At 43.8% G+C, this 11,742-nt stretch overlaps 1 pseudogene; it reads left to right on the forward strand.

Annotated features, from left to right (window-relative positions):
- The first annotated feature begins 8,806 nt into the window (after positions 1–8,806).
- LOC147906374 (tubulin beta chain pseudogene) lies at positions 8,807–9,736 on the forward strand (annotated as a pseudogene).
- The last annotated feature ends 2,006 nt before the right edge of the window (positions 9,737–11,742 follow it).

Here is an 11,742-nt window from a genome sequence, read left to right on the forward strand (position 1 = left end):
AATTGACATTTTGGAATCTACAAACATGGGCCTTCTTGCGGAGAAAGCACATGTAGACAAGACATTGCGAAAGTGAAAAAACACATGGGTAAAATGCAAGAGGAATGGAGAAAATAAAAAGGCAAAAAGGAGGAATGGGAGAAAGAAAAAGCTAAATGGATATGTGAAAAAAACAAGCTCCAGGACAGGATGCATGCTCTTGAAGTTGAAGTGCAGCAAATAAAGGACATTAAAGTGTTTCCAAAAAGGAATTGCAAAGCAATGGAAGAGCTGAAAATAGAAAATGCCACTCTCATGAAGGAGATTGCAGCCATGTAGGAAACAATGCAATGCACACATGCTGAGCTTAAACAACAAAAGATATGTCTTGGATTGATAGAAAAAATTGACATTTTGGAATCTACAAACATGGGCCTTCTTGCGGAGAAAGCACATGTAGACAAGACATTGCGAAAGTGAAAAAACACATGGGTAAAATGCAAGAGGAATGGAGAAAATAAAAAGGCAAAAAGGAGGAATGGGAGAAAGAAAAAGCTAAATGGATATGTGAAAAAAACAAGCTCCAGGACAGGATGCATGCTCTTGAAGTTGAAGTGCAGCAAATAAAGGACATTAAAGTGTTTCCAAAAAGGAATTGCAAAGCAATGGAAGAGCTGAAAATAGAAAATGCCACTCTCATGAAGGAGATTGCAGCCATGTAGGAAACAATGCAATGCACACATGCTGAGCTTAAACAACAAATCACTAACAGGGAAGCCAAGATGATGGAATGGAAAGATGTGGTAAAAAAGAATAGCCCCAAAGAAAGAATTCATCTCAAAGGCATTTGAGGAGGAAAAGAGAAGGACCAGCAAAGCGCTAAATGTCTCAGTGAGGGGCCTACCAATGGGAGACACTCCAGTGGGAGATGCCAAGATACTATTGGAGGGTGGGTAAACCTAAGTCACTTACTAAGCCACTAGTGCTGAAGTTCTGAACAACCAATGCATCTTAGAAATGAAAGAGAAAAAAGGAAATCTAGCTAGTTCTGCCTTCAAGAAGTCAACATAAGAAATGTGTAAAATGAGCAGAGAACCTCCAGCCATTGAGGAGGAACCATCTGAACACCGCCGGTCCAAGAGATTAGAGGAGCAAAGAAGGGCGCAGGAACACTTGGTCAACTATGCTTTGATGATAGAAGTGATCCGTGCTGATGAACCCAAGTGTCTTGAAGAGGCACAGGGCGATGATAGGTGGATGGAGGCTATGCAGTCGGAGTATGGCTCCATAATGAAGAACAACACTTGGGACCTTGTGGATCGACCACCAAAATGCAAGTTAATTAGAACCAAGTGGGTGTACAAGACCAAGTATAAGTCCAACGACACGTTGGATAAGTACAAGGCGCGGCTCATGGCAAAAGGATTTGCACAGGTACATGGTTTTGATTATCAAGATACTTTTGCTCCCATAGCTCGACTAACCACAATTCGCAGTGTTTTGGCTTTAGCTGCCCAGGGAAGTTGGCCCGTGTTTCAGATGGATGTGAAATCCACCTTTCTGAATGGAGATCTCAAGGAGGAGGTATACATGGAACAATCACCAGGTTTTGAGATCCCCGGTTCAGAAAGTTCAAGAGGAGCCCATCTGATGCAAATTTGTATATCTTCAGAGAAGGAGGCAGGTGTATGATCGTGGTCCTTTATGTGGACAACCTTGTCATAACAGGGAACCATGAAGAGAAGATCTTGCAGACGAAGCATTTGCTAGGAAGAGAGTTTGAAATGACAGACCTCGGACTGATGCATTTTTGTTTGGGGATTGAAGTTTGGCAGGAGCCGAAACAGATCTTCATTTCATAGCTGAAGTATGCTGGAGAGATATTGAAGGCATTTGGCATGGCTGAGTGCAAGACAATTGGTACCCCTATGGAGGTTGATGCAAAGCTCTCAAACAAGGATTCATCACCACTGGTGGATGAAGAGAAGTACAGAAGGCTTGTGGGTAGCTTGATTTACCTGTGCAACACACGATCGGACATCAGTTTTGCGACTGGTGTACTAAGCAAGTTTTCCAATAAGCCCCGGGAGAACCATTGGAGGGTAGGGATGCGGGTGCTAAAATACATCAAAGGCACACTTGATTATGGCATCACCTATACCAAGGGCAACATCTTGACTGGATTCTGTGACTCAGATTGGGCAAGAGACATGGACAGTAGGAGATCAGTGACAGGGTACTGTTTCCCACTTGGATCTGGAGTTGTGTCATGGGTTAGCAAGAAGCAACCCACAGTTGCTCTTTCTTCTATCGAGGCCGAGTACAAATCTGCATGCTTTGCTTCTTGCGAGGCAATGTGGTTGAGGAGGATTTTGGGGGACATGGGTGTTGAGATATCAAGCTCTATCCCCGACATATCTCCTGGATGACTATCATTTATGTCACCGTCTATGTTAGTTGTACTCGTGGTGTAGTTAGACTACCACATATGTTTTTGGTTTGGGTTCACATATGAACCACGTATTCTAGGTTTTGACATATAGGGTATTTCCCTCTTCTATTGTATTGTTGTTGTGTGCAAAAGTGAAGAAAGGCTTCACCCTCCAACCTTGTGTCCTCTCTCTCTTTTGTGTGTTGAGAAGAAAGCTGAACTTGAGTCTCCTATCTCTCTCCCTCATTCTTTACATGGTATCAGAGCCTTGTTCGTGGTAAGGAGCTCAAGAAAGCTAGCCAAGTTTCTGGTGTCCTGGTAAGAGGACCAGTGTAGCTTTCCTATTTCGAGTTTGGGAGCAAATCTCTGCAGGTAGCACAGCCAAAAGTGCAGGAGTGCACTGCTTCAGATTGAGAGGCCCTTCGCGGTGCGGCGAGAGCGCAGTATATGCTGCGGGTGAGGGCAAAGCCCAAAGTGACTTTATTTTTCTGATTTGAGGCCGTTTCAGGGCCCGTTTTGAAGGCGGAAGTTCTTCGCAGGCACTCAGAAAAAGGCCCTGTTTTTTGCTGTGCGACCACTGCGCGGCTAGTCGGTGGAAAGGTGCTGCAGAAATTGCATCGTATGCCTGTGTGCAGAGATATTGGGAGTTGCAGATTCATGCTTATTGCCTGTTGATGCAAAATCGTCACTAGGAAGTGACTGTGTGGTGAAATACCACTTTCGTCAGTTTTGTAGTTCTGCCCATGTGAGGCAAAAGCTATGTTTTTTGCAGTGACAGAATATTTTGCAGTGTTCTGTAATGGCATCTGATTCTCTTTCACAGATTGTCACTGAAAAGCTTGACAAGAATAACTTCCAGGCATGGAAGTTTAGAATGACGAATTTCTTGATGGGAAAAGGCTATTGGGAATTCATTACAGGAAATGAAGAAGAACCTGTTCTTCCTAATGTTCCCAGTCAATAGGAAATGCAGGCATTCAAAGGATGGCATGAGAGAGCCAGGAAAGTTATGTATTGGCTGTCTATCAGTATTTCGGACTCCATGATTGTGCATATTCAGGATGCAAATACGCCAAAGGAGGCATGGGATACTTTGGCAAAAATGTACAGCACAAATACGCAAGCCAGGAAAATGCAGCTCAAGCTGGAGCTGCACAATGTACAGAGAGAAAACATGAGCATCAATGACTACCACATGAAGGTGAAGAAAATTGCGGATGCACTTGCTTCCATTGGGTCGCCAGTGGATGATGATGATTTGGTTTCTGTGACCTTGAATGGTCTAGGAAAGGATTATGCACAATTCCGGACATCCATTGCCGTCCGTGAAAAATTTCCAGATTTTGAGGAGTTGATTGCTCTTCTAATTTCTGAAGAGCAGAGAAATGGGGGTGCATCTTCTTCAGCAGGAACTTCAAAAGAAATTGTCTTCTACTCAAATGTTGGCAGAGGTAGAGGCAGAGGTAGAGGAGGCCGATCTGCAGGCCGTGGTAGAAATCAGAATATGCAGCAAACGCAAGAAAACCAGTCCTATGCAGGAGGACGTGGTAACTCTAGAGGCAGGGGGAGCCAAAGAGGCCGTGGTGGATGGCAGAGAGGCCAAAATGCAAACAGCAATATTGAATGCTACTATTGTGGCAAAATGGGTCATATGGCTAAGGACTGCTATAAAAAGCAGAATGACATTATGAATGGAAAATTGCAGCAAGGCAATTATGCATCCTCTAGTAGACAGGGTGATGACAGAAATGAGCATTTGTTTATGGTGCAGCATATGACAAATTCTGTAACAAGTGCAGAAGAAAGCAATGATGTGTGGTATGTTGACTCGGGTGCGTCAAACCACATGACAGGTCACGCTGAATGGATGCAGGATGCAAGAAAAATGGAAAAACCAGGATTTGTGGAGACTGGTGATGATACTGCACATCCTATTGTGTAGATTGGCAAAATTCCTTTGTCTATGCAGGATGGGAAAAAGAAATACTTGTCTGATGTATTTCATGTCCCGAACATCACCAAGAACCTGGTTTCTGTTGGTCAAATGGTTGAGCAGGGCTTGCAGGTTAGATTTAATCCTCATGGATGCTTTGTTGAGGATATGAAAAATAACGGTCGCTTGATAGCAAAAGGAAAGAAGAAGGGCATGATGTTTACGTTGGATGCAGACATGCCTGAATTAAGTGCAGCAATGTTTGCACATGGGACCGGTGTAGTTGCAGATATTGATATCTGGCTCAAACGCATTGGTCATGTTAATATACAGCGACTTAAATCAATGCAAGCCCAAAATATTGTTGCAGGATTGCCTAAATTCAAGGTTGCAGAAATGCACAAGGTTTGTGAAGCCTGTCAATTTGGGAAACAGGCAAGGAAACCATTTCCTAAGCATGTTCAAGAGAGTAAAAAGCCATTGGAATTAATCCACTCAGATGTGTGGACTACTAAAGCTGCATCTATTGGAGGCTGTCACTATTTTGTCACATTTATTGATGACTTCAGTAGAAAACTTTGGGTGTATTTTATGAAAAAGAAAAGTGAAGTGTTTGGGCACTTCAAAGCTTTTAAAGCTATGGTTGAAAAAGAAACAGGCCTGCAAATAAAATGCCTAAGGTCAGATGGAGGGGGAGAGAACCTCTCAAATGAGTTTGCAAGGTTCTTGCAGGAGCATGGTATAAAGCATCAATATTCATGCAGTCATACCCCACAGCAAAATGGAATTGCAGAAAGGAAAAACAGGAATATTGGAGAGGTATCTCGGGCTATGCTAAATGAAAAAGATCTACCAGATTATTATTGGGCTGAAGCAGTTACTACAGCAGTTTATATAATGAACAGGACTCCCACTGCAGCAATACATGGCATGACGCCAGAGGAGATGTATACTGGTAGGAAACCAGATATTTCTCATTTGAAAATTTTTGGTTGCATTGCCTATGTCCATGTGCCAGATGAGTTGAGGTCCAAGTTGGATCCAAAAGCTGAGAAGTGCGTCTTTATTGGTTATTCTCTGCAGCAGAAAGGGTATAGATGCTATAACCATTCTACACGTAAATTCACAGTGAGCAGAGATGTTGTTTTTGATGAGATGAGTAGCTGGTATAAACCAGTAAATGTGATGATTGATGTAGATGCACAGAATGGTAATGCTGCACAGAATTCACAGCAGCAATCACAAAACATCAGTGGACCTGGAGTGTCCTCTAGCAGTGGTTCACATACTTCGCCATGGATAGGCAGATTGAGATCAGGAGAATCTCCTCAAAGCAATGTAGAGAGTGGTGTGCAGGTATCACGAAAAGGAAAAGAGAAGGTAGATCAGCCCATGTTTGATGTGAATGCAGGTCACTCTTATGTGGATGGTGAATCCAGTGGCTCAGAGCAGAGCATTGATGATGAGTTGGGTATTCCTTCTGTTGTTACACCTGGAGTAAGGAAGATCAGGGATGTTTTGAGAGCACTTGGAAGTGAGCCTATTTTGCGCAGGTCTACCAGGGTTAGGTATCCTGTGGATAGGCTGAAATATGATGGATTTACAGCCATTCACTATGCCTATATGGTCAAACTGATACAGGAACCAGAACCCACTTCTTTTGAGCAAGCCATGGGAAATGAAAAATGGGAGAAAGCCATGGATGAAGAAATGGATGCCTTGGATGCTAATGCTACATGGGAATTGGTGCCTTTGCCTAAAGGCAAGAATGCAATTGGCTGTAAGTGGGTTTATAAGATCAAGCACAATGCAAATGGTTCTGTGAATAGATACAAGGCAAGATTAGTTGTCAAGGGGTATGCACAGACATATGGCATTGATTATGAAGAAACTTTCAGCCCGGTTGTAAGGATGGCAACCGTAAGAGCAGTCATTGCTATGGCTGCATCAAAGGGATGGTCTTTACATCAGATGGATGTAAAGAATGCCTTCTTGCATGGTGATTTGCAAGAAGAGGTCTTTATGGAGCAGCCAGCAGGTTATGTTCATGTTATTCATCCTGAGTTTGTTTGCAGGTTGAAGAAAGCCTTGTATGGCTTGAAGCAAGCACCTAGAGCATGGTCTGACAAGATAGGACAGTATCTTGTCACTATTGGCTTTCAGATTTCCAAGGCAGATTTCTCACTCTATGTGAGAAAAACAGAGAAAGGGATTATGCTGCTTGTCATTTATGTTGATGATTTGATCATCACAGGTGATAGTGATGAAGATATCCTTCATGTGAAAATGCTATTGAAGCAGAAGTTTGAGATGAAGGATTTGGGAGAGCTGCGTTATTTCTTGGGCATTGAGGTGATTAGATCACCAAGTGGGATACAACTCTTGCAGAGGCAGTATGGATTGGACATGCTGTCCAAATATGGGATGACAGGCTGTAAGCCTATTTCAGTTCCTTTGGAGCAGAATGTGAAGCTGAGCGCAGATGCAGGTGAGCTTCTAGAAGACCCTACTATGTACAGATGCATAGTAGGAAGTTTGATTTACATGACTATTACCAGGCCAGATTTGAGCTATGCTGTTGGGTTGGTAAGTCAGTTTATGCAGGCTCCAAGGAAACCGCATTTGGATGCGGCTAGACGCATACTCAGGTATGTGAAGTCCACATTGCAGTATGGACTATTTTATGAGGCTGGGGTTCAGATACAGTTGCATGGATACACTGATGCTGATTGGGCTGGTAGTATTTCTGATAGACGATCTACCAGTGGATATGTGTTCTCTTTTGGGAGTGCTGCAGTCACTTGGAGCAGCAAGAAACAGCCTACAGTTGCCTTGTCGAGCACAAAGGCTGAGTACAGGGGTGCAGCAATGGCTGCATAAGCTACTCTATGATATGCATCAGTCTACAGATGGGCCAGTTGTCATTTATTGTGACAACATGAGCAGCATACACTTGGCAAAGAACCCAGTATTTCATGCTAGAACAAAGCACATTGAGGTGCATTATCACTATGTGCGGGAGAAGGTTTTACTAGGTCTTATTGATCTAGTTTATGTCAGCACAGAGGATCCGGTAGCTGACATATTCATGAAAGCATTGGGCGCAGAGAAGCTGCGCAAGTTCAGAGACCTGCTTGGTGTGCAGGAATTGGGATTGAGCTCGAGGGGGAGTGTTGAGATATCGAGCTCCACTCGCGATATGCCAAGGTGACCGTTTTATGTCACCGACTTGTTAGCTGGAGATGCGGTTGGTACACCGCCCACGAATAATAGCTGGATGATAGCTATCCTTATCTACTCTAGTTTGTGGCTCAGTTAGTACGCCACCTTAGTTAGTTGAGTTTGGTTTGAGACCCACATATAGGGTTCTTCTATTTTTCTTTGTACTAGAGTTCTTTTGGCTTTCACAACTAAGAAGAGGAAAACTGTTTTCAGCCTCCACCTTTGTGTGTATTCCCCCATTGTGATTGTGAGAAAGCCTCAAGTGAGACTCCTTCCCTCTCTCCCACTATCTTCACAAATGGGAGTTTGAACACTATAGTAAGTCGAGCTTTTAGGCTTGTGAGAGTAGAGCATAAGGTCATCACGAGGCTCTCCAAAGCTTCACATACCAATGCTATGCCACACTGGGCTTCATCTCTTCAAGGCCCTTGCTACACTTATGTGCTAGCACCTGCTTAAACACAAATCCATCTTGGCTACTTGCAACTGCTTAACACCAAATCCTAGAGGATGGCGGGCTTCCAACAACCTCACCGCAGTGTCTCCACTGTAGGTAATGTGACGTGTGGAGTGATAGGCAAATAGATAGATCGATCAGCATCATTTCCAAAGAGCTCTAATCAGTCAATTGTCTCGCAACCTCAAATCTATAAACAAAAAATACCGAACGCACATTGACTGGGAGAGAATCTTAGTTGAAACATTGCAAGAAACCAAACCTCTTTACTGTTGCTTGAAGACACAGACAATGTTGACAATCATGTGCTTGTTATGAATTATATAGATTTATGACAAAAGCACTTCTATGCTTTTCTCCCATCCTTTTGATGAAAATCTTAATTATGCTTTTGCACCTTGCTTTTCACACCGTTAGATTTGCTTAAAATCAATGCCCAAGATTGTGACAAGTGGCTCAAGGATAGCTCAAAAAACTCAAACTTCCCCCTAGGCTGCCTGCTGGAAAATTTAATAGAATTAAACACATAGAAAAATATTATCATTGACATCATGTATCCATGTTTTTTGTCGCTTTCAATGAAATACTTAGAAATTATTTTAAATGCAAAAAATAATTATTATGTTTGTAAGATTATACTTGGATCCCCCACATGATTATTTAGTGCAATGATCAGCACAATTATACTTGGACCCCCAGACCTCCTGCAATATAAAAGAAATTAATGCCTTAAAACTAGAGCAAGATAGAGCAATGGAACTTAAAGCTAGAGAAAGATACAGAAATGGAATTCAATAGCTGCTACGATGGCGACTCCAATCTCCAACTAGAACGTATTAGTGTTCACTTCAATGAGGCATCTGGTGGCTGCTTCGTCGTCCCTTGCTCTATCCTCATGGACCTCGAGCCTGGCACCATGGGCAGCGTGCGAGCTAGGCCCTATGGCTAGATATTCTGCCTTGATAACTTTGTCTTTGGTCAGACCAGTGCTGAGAATAATTGGGCCAAAGGGCATTACACAGAAGGTGCAAATTGATCGATTTCGTGCTGGACAAGGACGAGAGCTGCGATTAGGAGCTATTCTTTTGGCTTGGGAATCGTATCATCAAGAGCATCATCAACTCATATTCTAGTTGAGTCTACATAGACAACCTTTCACGATTACAGACTTTTGCCTCGATGAGGATCGTTGCCATGTCCATATGGCTATAATTCTTAAAAGCTAATGAGAAGTACTATTAGATGAGGATACAGTTCACCGAACTGCACTGCTATCCTATTGGGGCTATAGCTTCCATAGCTTCTCAGCACTTTGGTGTTACTATACCTACTTAGGAGTACAAATACATCTCTTTGAATGCTAGACATCCTGTGTTCGACGATTCTACCTTTTCCTGTTGTCCCCAAAAGAAGCCTATAAACTAGTGAAATTGGTTTGCAGGATTTCAAGTTGTCAAATCGATGGGCGGAGTCACAAGCACGGGCATGGGTACTCTTCTCATCTCAAAGATGAAAGAGGATGTTGACCTTTTTAGTGTTCCCCTCACCTAAGGTTTCTGACACGTTGGTAGAACCATACAATGCAACACTATCTTTTCATCACTTGGTAGAGAATGTTGATGAGTGTATGGTCCTCGACAACGAGGTGCTTGATGACATTTGCTGTAGGACCTTACAACTTTTGATGCCTACCTGTAAGAAAGCAAAACTCTAGCTCCTATTCGCGCGTACTCAAGTGGTCGTAAAAATGAGATTTTGGAGTGGTAGCCTCAACACGCTAGCGAATACATTACTATTATAGAATCCGACATGCCCTTTAGGACTCAGGCTCTTCATTGGAGCCAATTTCTAAAGGTTTTACGATATGGTTGGCAATAGGAATATGTTCAACTCAGTGTTCTTTATCATTGGATCTGTAGGACAAAGATAAAGATCTACAGCTAACATGCTCATCCACTGAGTTGAGGCTAGTAAATTTACAAAGCAGATCTTTTGTTTGGGGTTGCTTTTTGAGACACCTTCTAGTGAAGGACTTCTAGATAGTAGGCTTGGGAAGTTTGGCCAACGATAGGATTGCTTTTGAGGATCTATTGCCATGGCCCACTGCAATCTTGATTTGTTTCCTGAGGGTAGAAGGCTTTCGAGACGGAGTGACAGCTTTCTATGGAGGTCTGGTATAATATCTAGAAGTTTGGTGGAGTCCAGTCCCCTTACCAAGACATGTGTTTCCTGTTTAAGTCCGAGTAGTCTGGGGGCAAAGGCTTGCTTCTATAACCTTGCATCTTGGGTTGAAAGAAAACCGGATACAAATCACAGTAAGAGTGGAGCTACTGAAACGAGCATCATCACCCGTGCTGAATCCTAAGTCTGATCATACATAATCAAATACATCGGGATGTAACAATGAAAAGAAAAGGACTGGAGCGGACGGAATCCTTCGTATGTCATGTCGCCTTGGCTGGTGCATAGCCAGTGATGGGACGCTAGTGCCCATCAAGGGGTGCTGTGCATCTCAGTCTCCTGGCAAGGCTCTACGCAAGACCAAAGCCTCTGTGACTCCCGTGGGACGTATCCCGGGTCTAAACAATGACAGGAGGTCCCCCAGAGTGATCTGCGTGTCTCCTCAATGTCTCGTGTGTCATGCTGTGATCATCAGGTCGGGGTCTCTGTCATGTCTGTGGCTAGAGACTGGATGATCAATGTCACTTGATGGGAAGAACTCTGTGATCCTGCTCTCAGAGGTGTCTGATGATGTGGCCAAGCCCCTTCGCCTGAGTAAGTACTCTCTATGTCAGACTCCCTCATGAATGAAGGCCGCGAGGCATCTCTGATCTGAGTAGGCGAGGAATCTGGAAAGGAGCTCGGAGCCATCTCTTAAGAGGCAGTGGTAGCAACCTCGAATCTCGTAGTACAATGGGCACCTGAAAATTAAATGCTCCTCCAACTCAACCTCTTAACAGTTGCACAATATGCATAAGCGATGCTCCCTAGGAATCCCCTCTGCTCTGCTGCTCTCTATGTGGAGGTGGTGTGATGATACCCGAAACTGTCCGATGGAGATCCGTAGTGAGTGAGGCATATGAAGCTCAGTGTACCCCGGTGGTGTGATGAATCCCTCCTCCGAAATGTGGACAGTAATCTCTATAGAAACTCAGCTTCATTGGAAGCTCCCTCGGTTCCTAAAGGTGTGTAGCTGCAGGAGATCCTCTCGAATGACCTGGTTGGTATGTGGCCCAATCGGGATTGTGGGTGGGAGTACCGGAGGGGCATCTAAACTGTACTGAAAAGGAGGTATCCTATCGATGTGGAACCCTAGTCTCACAAACCATCTGTGAGTCCATGCATACCAGCATCGCTCGTCTCCCTTTGTTACCAACCTCATGGAGGAATCAAGAGCCAACCATGGCAACCTCTGTCTCCCTGATGTGCAGTCCCCATATGATCTAACCGAGTGTAGATATGTGATGCTCTAAAAGGTTGCATCTAGCTAGAGTGGAGAAGCACCAAGCTCGGCCTGAATGATGTGATGTGGTACAGACGGTTTCCCCCAGATCATCCATGAGAGCATGAGGATCTGCAAGCGCTCCACCCGTGTCCACTCTATCTCTGGCATGTCAGGCCCCCAACAAGGGCTGTCAGTTCTGGTCATGTCAAACACCATTGCTCAGGGAAATGCTTCATAATCAATTTCTAAGGGAATACATGGAGGAGCGAGCAGTA

Source organism: Dipteris shenzhenensis, chromosome 1, assembly GCF_047967505.1.
Source record: "Dipteris shenzhenensis isolate YYH24624 ecotype China chromosome 1, Dip_SZ_1.0, whole genome shotgun sequence".
NCBI classification, from domain to species: domain Eukaryota; kingdom Viridiplantae; phylum Streptophyta; class Polypodiopsida; order Gleicheniales; family Dipteridaceae; genus Dipteris; species Dipteris shenzhenensis.